Source organism: Callospermophilus lateralis, chromosome 11, assembly GCF_048772815.1.
Source record: "Callospermophilus lateralis isolate mCalLat2 chromosome 11, mCalLat2.hap1, whole genome shotgun sequence".
NCBI lineage: Eukaryota > Metazoa > Chordata > Mammalia > Rodentia > Sciuridae > Callospermophilus > Callospermophilus lateralis.
The window spans coordinates 90,828,294-90,842,052 of record NC_135315.1 but is presented as its reverse complement, the minus strand read 5'-3'; the positions used below and the strand labels follow the sequence as shown (position 1 = coordinate 90,842,052).

General features: G+C 36.1%; 1 pseudogene; it reads left to right on the top strand.

The window, feature by feature from the left end:
• The window catches only part of LOC143410673 (phosphatidylinositol 3,4,5-trisphosphate-dependent Rac exchanger 2 protein-like), a 144,080-nt pseudogene that overhangs the window by 68,323 nt on the left and 61,998 nt on the right, over positions 1 to 13,759 (top strand).

Below are 13,759 nucleotides of genomic sequence, written 5' to 3'. Positions count from 1 at the left end.
TTTCCTTTTCTGTGTGGTGTGTAGATTTCCAGAAGGAATATTACCCCCTAGTTGGATGGTACTTGCTTTTGGACACATGAAGTCACAGGGTCACAGGGTCACAGGACCAAGCCAAGGTTCAGAGTGGGAAGGAACTATAGAAGGTGTGGGTATTGTTTGATAAGTGTGGCTCATTGGTGGCCACAACAAGTGACCAAGTTAGTTAGCATGCTTTTGTTTGTTTTTGGTTCTGGGAATTGAACTCAGGGCTTTTTGCTTGCTAAACGCATACTCTACTTACAAAGCTACACTACATCCCCAGCTCTTAACTCTCATTTTAATGATTTATAGCACTATAATAAATACAATAGTGAATCTGATGCAAGAGAAAAAATAGATTACATCACACTTCAGTAATTCAGTTAGAATTTGATTTATCATCTTATCTAAAAAAAGGATAAACCTTGAAGTAATATTACCCTTGAAGCATTTATTTGGTAGCCATTTCATCTCTCTCATTTCTCTAAATAAGATTGGAGTTACTGTCTCAATTAAAATGCAAGATGATTTTTGACATGGAAAGATTGAAGATAGTTAGAAACTCGATTAGATAAAAGATATTCTCCCTATTTTAATGTTGTTTTGATTCAAAGAAGCATTAAATGTATTAAAATAAGATGACTATTGAGGGCATTTAAAATGGTTTGTACAGTTATAGAAAATTTGATTCATTCCCAAACTGTCCATCTAACATTTGCTTATTTTTAAGATGTAAAAATATATATATATATAACTCATTTTAAGATATACTTGAGGCATTTAAGTAAGACATTTGAGAAATACATCCTGTTTAAAAAATATCTTTGGGACATATCTTTGGAAGATAAATTTACATAAAACATATCTTTGAATGATAATTTAAGCTTGAAAAATGTCAGTTTGTTAAATTATCATTGACTTTCCATTCTGATGTTGATTGTCTTTCTCTTTCAAATTCTATTATTTCTAAACAAACTACAGCAGTAAATAAGATGGGCAACTCTTCTTCTAAAGCAAGTTTATGAAGTAGATATGCATTTTAGGATGTACTATTTATTACCTCTGAAGTTTCTTTCCCCCCTCATTTCCAGCAAGATTCCATACAGTGGGTTTATAATAGCATCAATAGTGCTCAGGAAGACCTCCAAAAATCTAACTCAAAACCTCCTGGAGATGAACCAGGGGATGCTTTTGACCGCAAAGTTGAAGGTAGGTTTCTTCTTTTTCTCCCTGTTCATTTAATAGTTTTCTTTTCCACTCTGTTTGCATCTACATGCTAATGTTGAAGGTCTTGTATCTTCCAATCCTAACTTTGAATCTTAAGTCATTATCACCAAATAGATGTCATGTCATATAAGCAAGCAGTAATAGCTTGTGCCTAACGTGTCATATTCATATTCATTCCTGGTTGGTAGGCACTATTTAAAAGTTTTACATGGCTTATCGCACTTAATCATTAAAAGAGAACTTTTAAAAAAAATAAGAATGATCATAGCCTTTCAGAAATTGCAGTCTTTGTAGGTTTTTACCCATTATGGTTAAGTGTTAAAGTGAGGACTCAATCTTGAATTATGTCATGTTTCATTATTTGGAATTGAATGTTTTAATTTTTTTTTTGTTCTTTTTAGTTTTACATGACAGTGGAGTATAACAATATATTCAAAAATGGAGTACATCTCATTCTAATTAGGATCCCAGTCTTGTGGTTGTACATGATGTCAAGATTCCCTGTGGTGTATTCATATATGCATATAGGAAAGTTGTGTCAAAATCATTCCACTATCTTTCCTATTTGCCACTGACATGATTATATATTTAGAAGACCCAACAAACTCCACCAGAAAACTTCTAGAGCTCATAAGCAAAGTCAGAAAAGTAGCAGGATATAAAATTAACACCCATAAATCAATTTCATTCCCATGCACTGATATGAATCAGCTAAAAGAATAATTAGGAAAATCATCCCATTCACAATATCCTTAAAAAAAGCCAAACAAAAAAAAAACCAAACAAACAAACAAACAAAAAAAAAACAACCCACAAAGAACAAAAATAAAACCAAATCTGGAAATCAATCTAACAAAAGAGGTGAAAGACCTCTAGTAGTGAAAATTATTGAACACTAAAGAAAGAAGTTGAAGAAGATGGAAATATCTCCCATATTCCTGGATAGGCAGAATTAATATTATCAAAATGGCCATTTTACCAAAATTGCAATACAGATTTAATGCAATTTCTATTAAAATCCCAGTGTCATTCTTCATAGAAATAGAAAAAGCAACCATGAAAGTCATTTTGAAAAATAAGAGACCCAGAATAGCCAAAGCTATTGTGAGAAAAGTGAAACTGAAAGTATCACAATATCGGACCTTAAATTATGCTACAGAGCTATCATAACAAGACCAGCATTGTATTGGTTCCAAAATTGACATGGAGACTAATGGAACAGAATAGTTGACACAGAGACAAATCCACATGAATAAGGTTATCTCATACTTGACAAAGGTGCCATAAAACATACATTGGAGAAAAGATGGACTCTTCAACAAATGGTTCTGGGAAAACTGGAAATCCATAGGTAGCAGATTGAATGTTGTTTAGACTTTGCTATTCCAGTGATCACAAACCAGAGAAAAATGCAGAACCTCAGCAAGGCGCATGGGTACACCTGTGATCCCAGTGGCTTAGGAGGCTGAGGCAGTTCAAAGTCAGCCTCAGCAACTTAGAGAGGCCCTAAACAACTCAGTGCCACACTCTCTAAATAAAAACTAAGAAAAGAGGGGATGGGGATGGGCAGTTCTGGGAATGTAGCTCAGTGGTTAAGGGTATCTGGGTTCAATCTGTGGTACCAATAAAAAAAAAAAAAAAAAACAGAATCTCAGCTTATCCTCATTTTGAAAAGATTTACATGTTTATTAAAATGTAGAAGCCTTGGTCTGGAAGGTCCAGAGTTCCTTTCAAAATATGTTCTTGATTTGAGTAACTTTTACTATATTCTAACATTGACAGTAAGGAAATTGGCAAACTAATAATGGGAAAAGAGAAAGAAAAGAGAGAGAGAGAGAGGTCTTTGGATAAATTCTCCTGCTATTTCTGTTTTCTCAATTGAACAATCCAGCAAATTGCTTTATCCAGAAATGTTGTCAAAAGCAACTGAAGCAATTGCATGTATGTCTGCCTCTGACAGATACCTTGAATTTTTATTTTAGAACTTTTTCATAGAAAAACAATCCTCCTTTATAATTATTTTCCTGTTTCCACTCATCTTATTGGTGCATGTCTATGGACAGTTTTATTTTTATTATACCATTAGATTCTTTCAAACCAGTACAGATAGAGAGTTCCATATTCTGGGCAGTTTTTACTGGCAACATTTCTAACACCATATGTGTGGGTTTTTTTCCCCCCACACCAAGCAAGTCTCCTACTCTCCAGATACCAATGGGGTGTGCTGTAATTCAGTTCCAACACCTATTTCTGGGAGTTAGTATGGACGTCAGTCCCTCAAGACTGCCCTCTCCTCAGATGCCCTTGTAGGTTCCAGGTTTTCACCTGTATTTCTGACCAATTGGCTTTAAGGTCAGGGGTTCTCACACCCTCTTCTTAGATCCAATATTTGCTAGAAATATTCATGGAACTCAGTAGCACACTTCACTTACTATCACTAATTTATTATAAAGTATACAACATGAGCAGGTTTACAAGGTGAGCTGTGTCCCCAGTGTTTTGAGATGTGTACCCCTCTGGATGTATGCATATGTTTTTCTACTTGGGGGGATCTCCAACCTGCATTGTTTTTTAGTGGGTTAAATTATGTAATGTGTTTGGCTAAATCATTGGCTATTGTAACTGAACTTAATCTCAACCCACCCCCTACACCCAGAGGTCTGCAGGTGGAGTTGAAAGTTCCAGACCCCTAATTGCATGGTTGATTCCTTCGACCATCAGCGCCCATTTTGAAGTTATTTAAGGGCTCACTAACAATCACCTCATGAACACATTACTAGTATGTGCTTAAAAGGAGCTTGTCATGAATAACAAAAGGCACCCCTGTTGTCTCAATAGCTCTGTAAGTTGTAAGTATTTTAGAAGGTCCAGACCAAATATGTTTCTTATAGGGGCCACAGACCAAATATATGTTTCTTATCATATGACATCTGTTTATATCAATCATAGAAAGGGTTCCTAGGAAAGCTTAGTTGGATCCTGTCCAACTCACGGCAAAATCAGAAATACCTCAACTTCATTGGAGCACCATAATATTATTATGATAAGACATGATGTTAGTTATTCAAAATAAGATGAGCCTCAGTACCTCATCCCGAGGCTTTTATTTCTCATTTGGAATTATTCTTCTTTGGTGTAACAATATAAGTTAGGTTGGTTAATTGGTAGTTAGGAACTGATGTCTAACTATTCTGGGACTTAATTAGTTTAAGGTAAACCAATACACCCCTTTAGCCTATTTAAGACATACATTTTACTATCTTATTCTAAAAATTTGTGGTTTTAAATAAACAATTAAATTTATTTTTGTTTACTTAATATTATTATTGGATCTCCTGGTTTCTTTCATGCCACTTTAAGTGTTTTTCCACCAGTTGACTGATTCCAGGCTGAAAATCTATAGGAAGACATTCTATATAGAAATTTTTAGTATACTGATCAATGATGAATTTTCTCAATGAACTCTCCCTGAAAGAGGCTGTTTGGGAAACTTCAGGTATCCTAACCTCTCTGTTCAAAAACAATTCTTACATCTCCTTTGTCTTCTATAATATGCCCTTCTTTACATGTTTTTTTTTATGCTTTGAAAAAATATTCATTCAATGTTTAACACATTTTTAGAAACCCTTAATTTAAGTTGTGTATACTCTTTTCATGAAAAAAAAAAACACAAAATCACATCTGTAGTGTTTATATTGGTATAATTAAATATACACATGGTCCACAGATCTAAGTGGTATAAAGATGAGATTGGTAATATTAAAGTGGTGAGATTTGGATCACTCAAGCATTTGCTTTCTATAAAGTGCATTTATTTTTCAAATTGTTAACAAGAATAGATGCTTCATTCATCGGATTTAGCCAACATTTAAAGAACTCTTGAAAAATTATTTGAGGCTCAACATATTTGAGGAGATGAAAAAACCCTTCATGATGTTGACAAATTAAGATCGTCTGCATTGCAGAGGCACTTTACAAGTTCAACACCATGGCCATTATCGATGGAAAGAAGGAGCACGTGAGTCTGATGGTGGACAACGTCCACCTAGAGTATGGGGTTGTGTACGAGTATGACAGCACGCCTGGGATCAAGTGTGATGTGGTGGAGAAGATGATCGAGCCCAAGAGGTTCTTCAGCCTAACTGCCAAGGTAGGAGTGGACCTGTCACCACCAGTGGTTCCCTTCTAACTAAAACGACCTTATGAAATGCAATGGCTGTACATGTAGCAGCTTCTAGGTCCTTCAGCATCTTTTTCTTTTTTCTCTAGTATTGAGTATGTGTATGGTCTTACTTTTATTGATCATTTTGTATGATGAATTTAACTTGGAGAGAACTCTTGCCCCAACTAATTGGGCAAAGACTTTCATACATTTAATAGGTTTGCAGCCTCTGTTAATTCAGTATTGTGGATATATTTCAGATAGTTTTCTTGACAGGTTTTTTTTAATGCACATTATCCTCTGACCCTAGTCATTGAAGTCCTGAAATATAAGAAATTTCAAATTCTGCAAGTGTCAAAATTTCAAGAAGCTTAGAAATCAGGTTATGAATAGATCCTACAAATAGAAATTTATACAAGTCATATTTGGAAAGGACATCACCATATGGTCCTTAGACAAAAACAAGATGAGGGAGGAAGCAAATTTATATCCAAATGGACGAAACATGTGACTCTGAGCTTTCTTTTCATGGTGTTTCTAAAAGTTGAGTCCCTCAGACTCCTTCTGTGACCTCCAGTGTTTGTTTCTGCTTTGCTATCATTCTGAGAGAATTCAGATACTTCAAGAAAAATAAGATATATTTCTCTTACTTTTATTTTTTCATTTTATTTTTCATTTTAAATATGTGTAGTTGAGGCAGTTGCCAGTTAAAATATATATTTTTTAAATTGTAGTGGGAGAAAGTAATGTGGAGATCTAAGTGATCCATTTTAAAAATAAATATTTTACTTTTTTATTTTATAGTCTGGATTACAACTTTAAAAAAACACAACTATTCATCATTATGAGGCTGTTGTGTCATTGTATGTATCTATTGATATATACTTCCTAACCACAGTTCCTTTGCAACTATGTTATACAGCCTATGGAAACTATGCAAGAGTTTGAAACCACATTATTATAGTTAGTTATTCTTATTTTTCATGTATCTCAAGTTTGCAGAATTGTGTGGATTATTCTACATATAATTATGTCTGTACTGCAAAAATCATTTCCATTTTACAGATGAAGAAAGTCAAAAGAATTAAGGCAGTTAGCCTGGAGCATGCTGCCAATGATAAGGCCAACTCTGATTTCTACACTAATGGCAAAATGAAAAATTCATACTAACAGGGAAGTGGATGGAGGTAGGAAGAGGCTGAAAGAAATAAAACATCAACACATTTTTGTGACTTACACAGTATTATAAAAATATTGGTAAGGGTAAGATCAATCCCTGTGATCTCTAACAGTCATAAGAAACCATGTAATTCTCAATCCATTGGAAATTCTAGTGACTTAAGGTAAACAACACACACACATAAACACACACACACACAGCCTTACAATTGATTCAAATATTCAAAAAAGTTTGCTAATTGAAAACATTATATGGATGCTTTTACATGATGCTTTTATCACCTAGAGCTTAGACACAGCATAAACATTAGTTTATACTTTACCCTGATAACTGTTTATTTGTTCATCCCTTCTGTAAACATTTGTTAACTGCACTGTCTGTGCTGGGCTCTCTGTAAGAGGACACTATTGCTTTTTCTGGCTTTTTATTTTTTTTTGTTCTCCCACCAAATTGAGCGGGAAAAAATGTTCTGGGTTACTCTGACTAAAAATATAGGAAATATGTTCCCACATCAGATGTCTGATCTGTCCAGTAAGGAGTCTTTGAAGTCCACTTACCTCCGCAAGCAGCCTTTTTATACTTAGCAGAAGGTGTAACCTGAGATACCAAACAGACAAATCAAATCACCTCTCTCACAGTGCTTCAAAGAACATGGAAATCCTGGGAGCCACAAAGAGAAGAGCAATACTGGAAAGTCACCTTGGAGCGATAACTTATGAAAATTTTATGTGGCTACTTCTGATGTTTGTTTTTTCCTTATTTTATTTTGTATTGTGTGTTTATTACTAGATTCTTGAAGCCCTGGGTAAAAGTGAAGATCATTTTGTGCAAAACTGTGCCAACCTAAATTCTCTAAATGAAGTGATTCTTTCTGACCTTCAGAGTAAACTCAGTGCCATGTGCAGTGAAATAATTGAGCACATTTGTCAGAGAATTTCCAATTATAAAAAGGTAAAGATTCTATAAATCTCATATGTAATTAATGCTGAAATTATTATTGAAGTGCCAAATTTAAATCAATCCTTGATATTCTTTTTATACATATATTATGTGTAATTTATTGTAATACTGATAACATCTATACAACTGTCCTAGTCTATTGTTTTCTGTTACTATAGCAAAACACCCGAGGCTAGCTTGTTTTCAAAGAATAGAAGTTTATTTTCATAGTTCTGGAGCTTGGGAAGCCCAGTATCAAGGTGCTGGCATCTGGTAGGAGCCTTCCCTCTGCATCATAATGTGTTGGAGGGCATCACATGATGAGATAGCCAGCACACTAGTTTGGGTCTGTCTTCCTCTTATAAAGCCACTAATGCCATCATCATGACGCCACCCCATGACTTCATCTAATATTAATTCCCCAAAGTGTACCTCCCAATGCAATCTACACATGAATTTGGGGTTTAAGTTTTCAGCACACGAATTTTGTGGGTCCATCCATACTCAAAATATAGCAATAGTATATTGGAGTATTTTAAAAATGTCTTTATATCCATTACCTTATTTGATCTTTGCCAGCCTATGAGCTATATTATTATCCCACATTTTCAAAAAGATAATATTAGCTGAGGTCTCACGAATTAAATAATTTACCTGTAAAAGATAGAGCTGGGTTTTTAAATGCAGATCCTTTAATTCTGATATCAAAATTTTAAATTACGCTATGGCCGTTCTTTCCTTTTCCTTCCAACAAAGTAAACAAAAGGCCTCAATCAAAGTATGTGGCAAATGGGCTGCTTTAAATTGATTGATTGGTTTATTTACTTTTCATACATTCTAGGGCACCTTCTGTGTGCCAGGTACTTCTTGTCATGAGGAATGTAGCCTGGGATGGGACAGACAAGATCGCTCCTCTCATGGTGCTCACATTTGAGTGTGGAAACAGCGAAGAATTAAATAAACCCTTGCAAAGGGGGTACTCAAACACTGAGAAAGCTTATAAGGAAATCAAAATAGGGAGGTATAGTGGGTAATGTCAGGGTGGTACCTAGTTAGGGACACCCTCCTTGTGAAACCCTGGGTGTGCATGACAAGTAGAACACTCCATTTGCATTGGAGAAGGGAATATTTGAGTGTAAGGATCAGAGGGGACAGAGGCCAGAAAGCAGAAAGAAGGCCAGGGGGCGGTGGGGAGGTGGAGGTGAGGGGTTGGGGGGAGTGGCTAGTTCTCCAGTAAGGTCTAAATCTTTGGCAGGGGCCCGTTAGAAAGAGTTGTACAAGTATTGCGCCTTTTGGAACTTTGGAAGGAATTTGTGTTTCATTCTTATATTGATGAAGACTAATGGGAAGGCTTTAAGCAGGGGGATGATTTTATCTACTTGAGGGTTTTAAGTAATCATGCTTTTATAGGGATGGATTGCAAGGGTAGGAATAGAGAAATTGAGAACAGTTGGAAGCAATTACAATAGTTCATTTAGCAATGATGACAGCAATGAGAGTGGAGGAGACAGAAAATTAGATGGATTTGGGGATATATTTTGGAAATAGAATATGCTATAATAGTTTTTAAATTTTGTGTGTATTTATATCATAGAAGACTAATTAAATTTCCACCTCAAAATGATGTAATTGTTTAAAATTTGGGATTCTACACTTAAGATTATTACTTATCTAGATATATATGAATGTTATGTAACCATACATGAATTTTATATTGTTTATATTGTAAGTGAAAATAAGTCCATATGTTTATATATGGATGAGAATGTGCATGAATGAATACCCAAAGGACTGTCATTGTTGACTGCATTGGGTAGAATGAGACAAGGGGTAGAGGGCCATTATTTTTTGTTTAAGAACTTTCTGTGATGTTTGGGTTGTTGAACATACATTACTGTCACAATTTTCTAAAAGTCCAGTCACATGAGTAAGTGATATCGAGATTGCAACCTGTCTGCGACACCCATTAACTCTCTTTCCATGACTACTGAACTTGGTTCATCTGAGTTGGGAAGGAGTCCACAATTGGGTCATGTTGGAAGTTGTAGGGAAGAAGATCCTCCTTTTACTTCTCCATTTCTGTGTAGTCTGTGATAGTACTTTGAAGTAAAATTCAAAAGCTCTTAGCAAATGCAAACTAGCTTTATTCTCATTTTGATCACATTTTGAAAAAGAGAATCATTCTGCTTCAGAGATGGATCTGTAAAAGATGTGATGGGGCTCAGGCAGATTCTGGGTGTCAAACTGGTCCCTTGTGTCTGTGTTATTTTCTTTCTTTTTTTAAATTTTCTTTTTCTCTCCATTCCTTCATATGACAAAGATGCTGGAAGTAGCTTACTGGAACATATACAAAAAGGGTGAGCTGTTAAACACACGCATGCACACACACACTCAAAACTTTAGGAACCACTGTAGATTGGGTGGTAAATTGCTTCATCTGCTTCACAGAGGACCAAGATAATACAGTATTAACCAAGATGGATGGATGGATGGATGGATTGATTTTTTTTTCACATAAAAGCCCATCCTGTCAGGAGTACAATGTTACTTGTTAATCTTAGGAATATTCTGCCATGTATGGTTTTGCTCTTCTAGGGATATTACTATCTTCTTCGAGGTCAAAGCTGCTTCACTATCATGTCTATGCTGTGACCCTTCAGAAGGGCAAAGAGGAAGTACAAAGTAAAAAGAGTTTGCTTTTGCTGCCTGACCCAGAAATTATCCACATCATTTCTGTTTAACCCTTATTAGTTATTTTTTTAAAGAGAGACTGGGACGTATTTTCTCAGACTTTCACTGGGATCAACTAAAATCTGGGGAGTCTTATTACAGAAAGGAAGAAGAGGAGAATGGGTATTGGAGGAAAATTATCAATATCTACACCATAGTAAAACTGTATTAGAATAGATGGTACTGGCCACCAGGGGAAAGGTCATAAGGTCCCAAGATTCTATTTAGGTTCTAAAATTAAATACTATATTTGGCCTTCTACTTCCTGTATTCAAAATGTAAAGACAAACAGCCTGTTGTATTTTTGCAGCATCCCTGTGAAATAGACATTTTGTATAAGAGAAGCATAGCTTTTCTTGGGCTAAAACAAATCTCTCACACAGATATTTATGGTGCTGCCCATAAGCATACCATCGTGAAAGAAAGAAGGGCTTCAATAAAAAACATCTGTTTTACATTACAGATATTTTTTTAAAGACAGAGTGAGAGAGGAGAGAGAGAGAGAGAAAGAGAGAGAGAGAGAGAGAGAGAGAGAGAGAATTTTTTAATATTTATTTTTTAGTTATCAGTGGACACAATATCTTTGTTTGTACGTGGTGCTGAGAATCGAACCCAGGCCGCATGCATGCCAGGCGAGCGCGCTACCACTTGAGCCACATCCCCAGCCCCCCATTGCAGATATTTTTAAAGCTCTCTTTAATGAAAGCTGATGGCGTAGATGAAAAACCCAGTCTATTCAAAGCAAATCTGTTGTGGGATTGGGCAGAAGGGAATAGGAAAATATTAACTAATATGCTCTTTTTCATTCTTTCTCTCTTTTTTGGTAGGAAGTGCTGGGGATTGAACCCAAGGCCTTATGCATGTAAGGCAAACACTCTACCAACTGAGCTATATCACCAACCCCTAATGTGTACTTATCATGTCAAGAGTAGGGGCACATGCACAGTTGTTCCAGGATGCCTGCCCTTCCATACTTACAGTCTAATCAAAAGGAAAAGCCAAAGGGACATGAGGAATACAAGTGCCCACTTAACCTGCTAGGAAAACCCCTGAATGGCTGAAGTTGCTAGCCCCATATAACCAAGTTTACATGGTGCTTCCTAGAGTTATGAGCTCACAATAGTGTGTGTGTGCATGTATGTGCATGTGTGCCAAAGGGACATGAGGAATACAAGTGCCCACTTAACCTGCTAGGAAAACCCCTGAATGGCTGAAGTTGCTAGCCCCATATAACCAAGTTTACATGGTGCTTCCTAGAGTTATGAGCTCACAATAGTGTGTGTGTGCATGTATGTGCATGTGTGTGTGCATACACACATACATGTGCATGTGTCCTGTGTTTTCCCTTTCTCCCTTTCTTTCACAGTTCTGGGGTGGAACCCAGGACCTTGAGCATGCCAGGCCTATGCTGCTCTGAGCTAGGATCTTGCTAGTTTGCCCAGACTGGCATTGAATTTGCAATTCTTTTGCCTGAGCCTCCCAAGTAACTGGGGTTTTTGTCAGGCTACAACCAGCTATCTAGCATTGCATGAGGTATTTTCTAGTTTTCTTATATTGTAGAATTTACCAAAACAGTGAAATGAGGTACACATTTCTCATTTCATGGAATGGAGTGCCCGAAGTTCAGGATGGTAAAGTAACTTGCCCGAGCACTCAGTTGGCAATAGCAATGGGATTTGAAACTTGCTCCCTTTTATACTAACACAGGTCGTTGTTCGTTTACCTGACTTTGTGTTACACAGTTCAGTGTGGTTCTGACTGGAAAAGCAATAGGATTTCAGTAAAGAAAAAGTCATTGTGGATTGAATAGTCGCCAAATAGTAGGTCCTGTAAGTTGGGTTGATTTGTCAGAGTGAAGGGAAAGATGGCATAAAGAGTGACCTAAGTTCAGGCAGAGATACAGAAATGAGACTACTCTTATAGATAAAGAATCAGCATAGTCCCTGAACTAGAAATGAAGATCTGAGTGTGGATGTAATTAAAAAAAAAAAACCTGACAACATTAGACTTTTCCAGTGATATTTTGGAATAGCATAATAATCAGACTTGTTTGTAAGAAAATCACTTTCTCAATTGCATAAGGTATTGGTGGGAGAAGAGCCACAGCAGGGAGGTTGGTAAGTGGTCTTTACCTGTGGAAGTGCAAGTTGATGGTGGTGTGGACCCTGTAGCAGTATTGGAAATGGAGAGGATCATTCCAAGATACCTGTAGGGGGTTAAAAATGGGCAGACCTGCTGACATCGTTATAGCAGATGAAGACACTGTCATTTCTTGGTTTATTGTAACAAACTGAGGTGTGCATGTGCAGAAAATGAGAAGCATGTACATTAGGGTTTCACCCAAATGTTGGAGATTCTCAAAATCATCATCTTAGTGAGTGAGAAATACGTTCTATTTAATTGTTCGTAACTAGCATCCTGTAAGCTTTTAAGTTAGAAATGGACAGGCGAATGATTTCATTTATGGGAAATGATTTTATTTTATTTTTTGTGCCAAGGAACACTCTACCACCTAGCTACACCCCTAGAGCCACAGGAAGTGATTTTAGATAACAAAAAATAATATCATTGCATTATACAGAGCCCTTTTCTGCACTTGATCATTCTCTGAGTCTCAGAACATCTGTGTGTACTGACATACCATTACTGCTTCTTCCTCAAGAAGGTGACATTTGCCTCCAGTCACATAACTGGCAAGTAGCAGACCTATGGAATGCTGCCTCACTTATTTTCACGTTCCATTTAGAAATAAAAAGAAAAATCTGGTCAGAAACATCAGGACAAAAGTGCTTTAAAAGTTAATCTTACCATCTTCTTACTTGGCCTTAAATATTCTTAAAATAATTGGTCATCTTCTCGCTAGAGAAGCCAGGTTAGCAAGAAGATATTTCAAGGATCTTTTCACTTTCAGTGAAATGAAGATACCTAAGACTCCTAATAGGTTAAATGAGGTTAGCTTCAGTTACATATCAAATGCATGTCAACCAAAAACACGTGTGAATAAAGACTTTAAATTTTTTTCACATATTTATTTAAAAACTGTATTAGCAACATATTTTTCTTCCAGATGAAAGTTTCAACACTCCTCTTTTTGTGAAAGAAGATGTATCCATAGAAACTAAAATCTTAATGAGCCAGGCTTTATTTTATTTTGACTGTAGAAGTTTTAGGTTTTAAAAATAGTAACCAGCTGATTTCTGTCATTTCTATAGCCAGGATATAATAATAGATTTCCTGTTCTCAGACATCTTATGATAAGGTTGGCCCATATTGAAGGTTGTACTGAATCTTGAGCAGACATTATTTCTCTGTGGAACAGGGTGTGTAGACAGTTCAGATGTAAATCTATTCCCTGTTTTGAGAAACATTTGCCTTGTGAATTGTCTGGGAAACTCTTCTAAATTTTAGAGTCATTCTTTTACTTAATACCAATTCCATAAATGGACTTTTCCCTGCTATTGGGGTTACTTCCTGGATATGCATTCAGAAGATAGTTTCTGTTT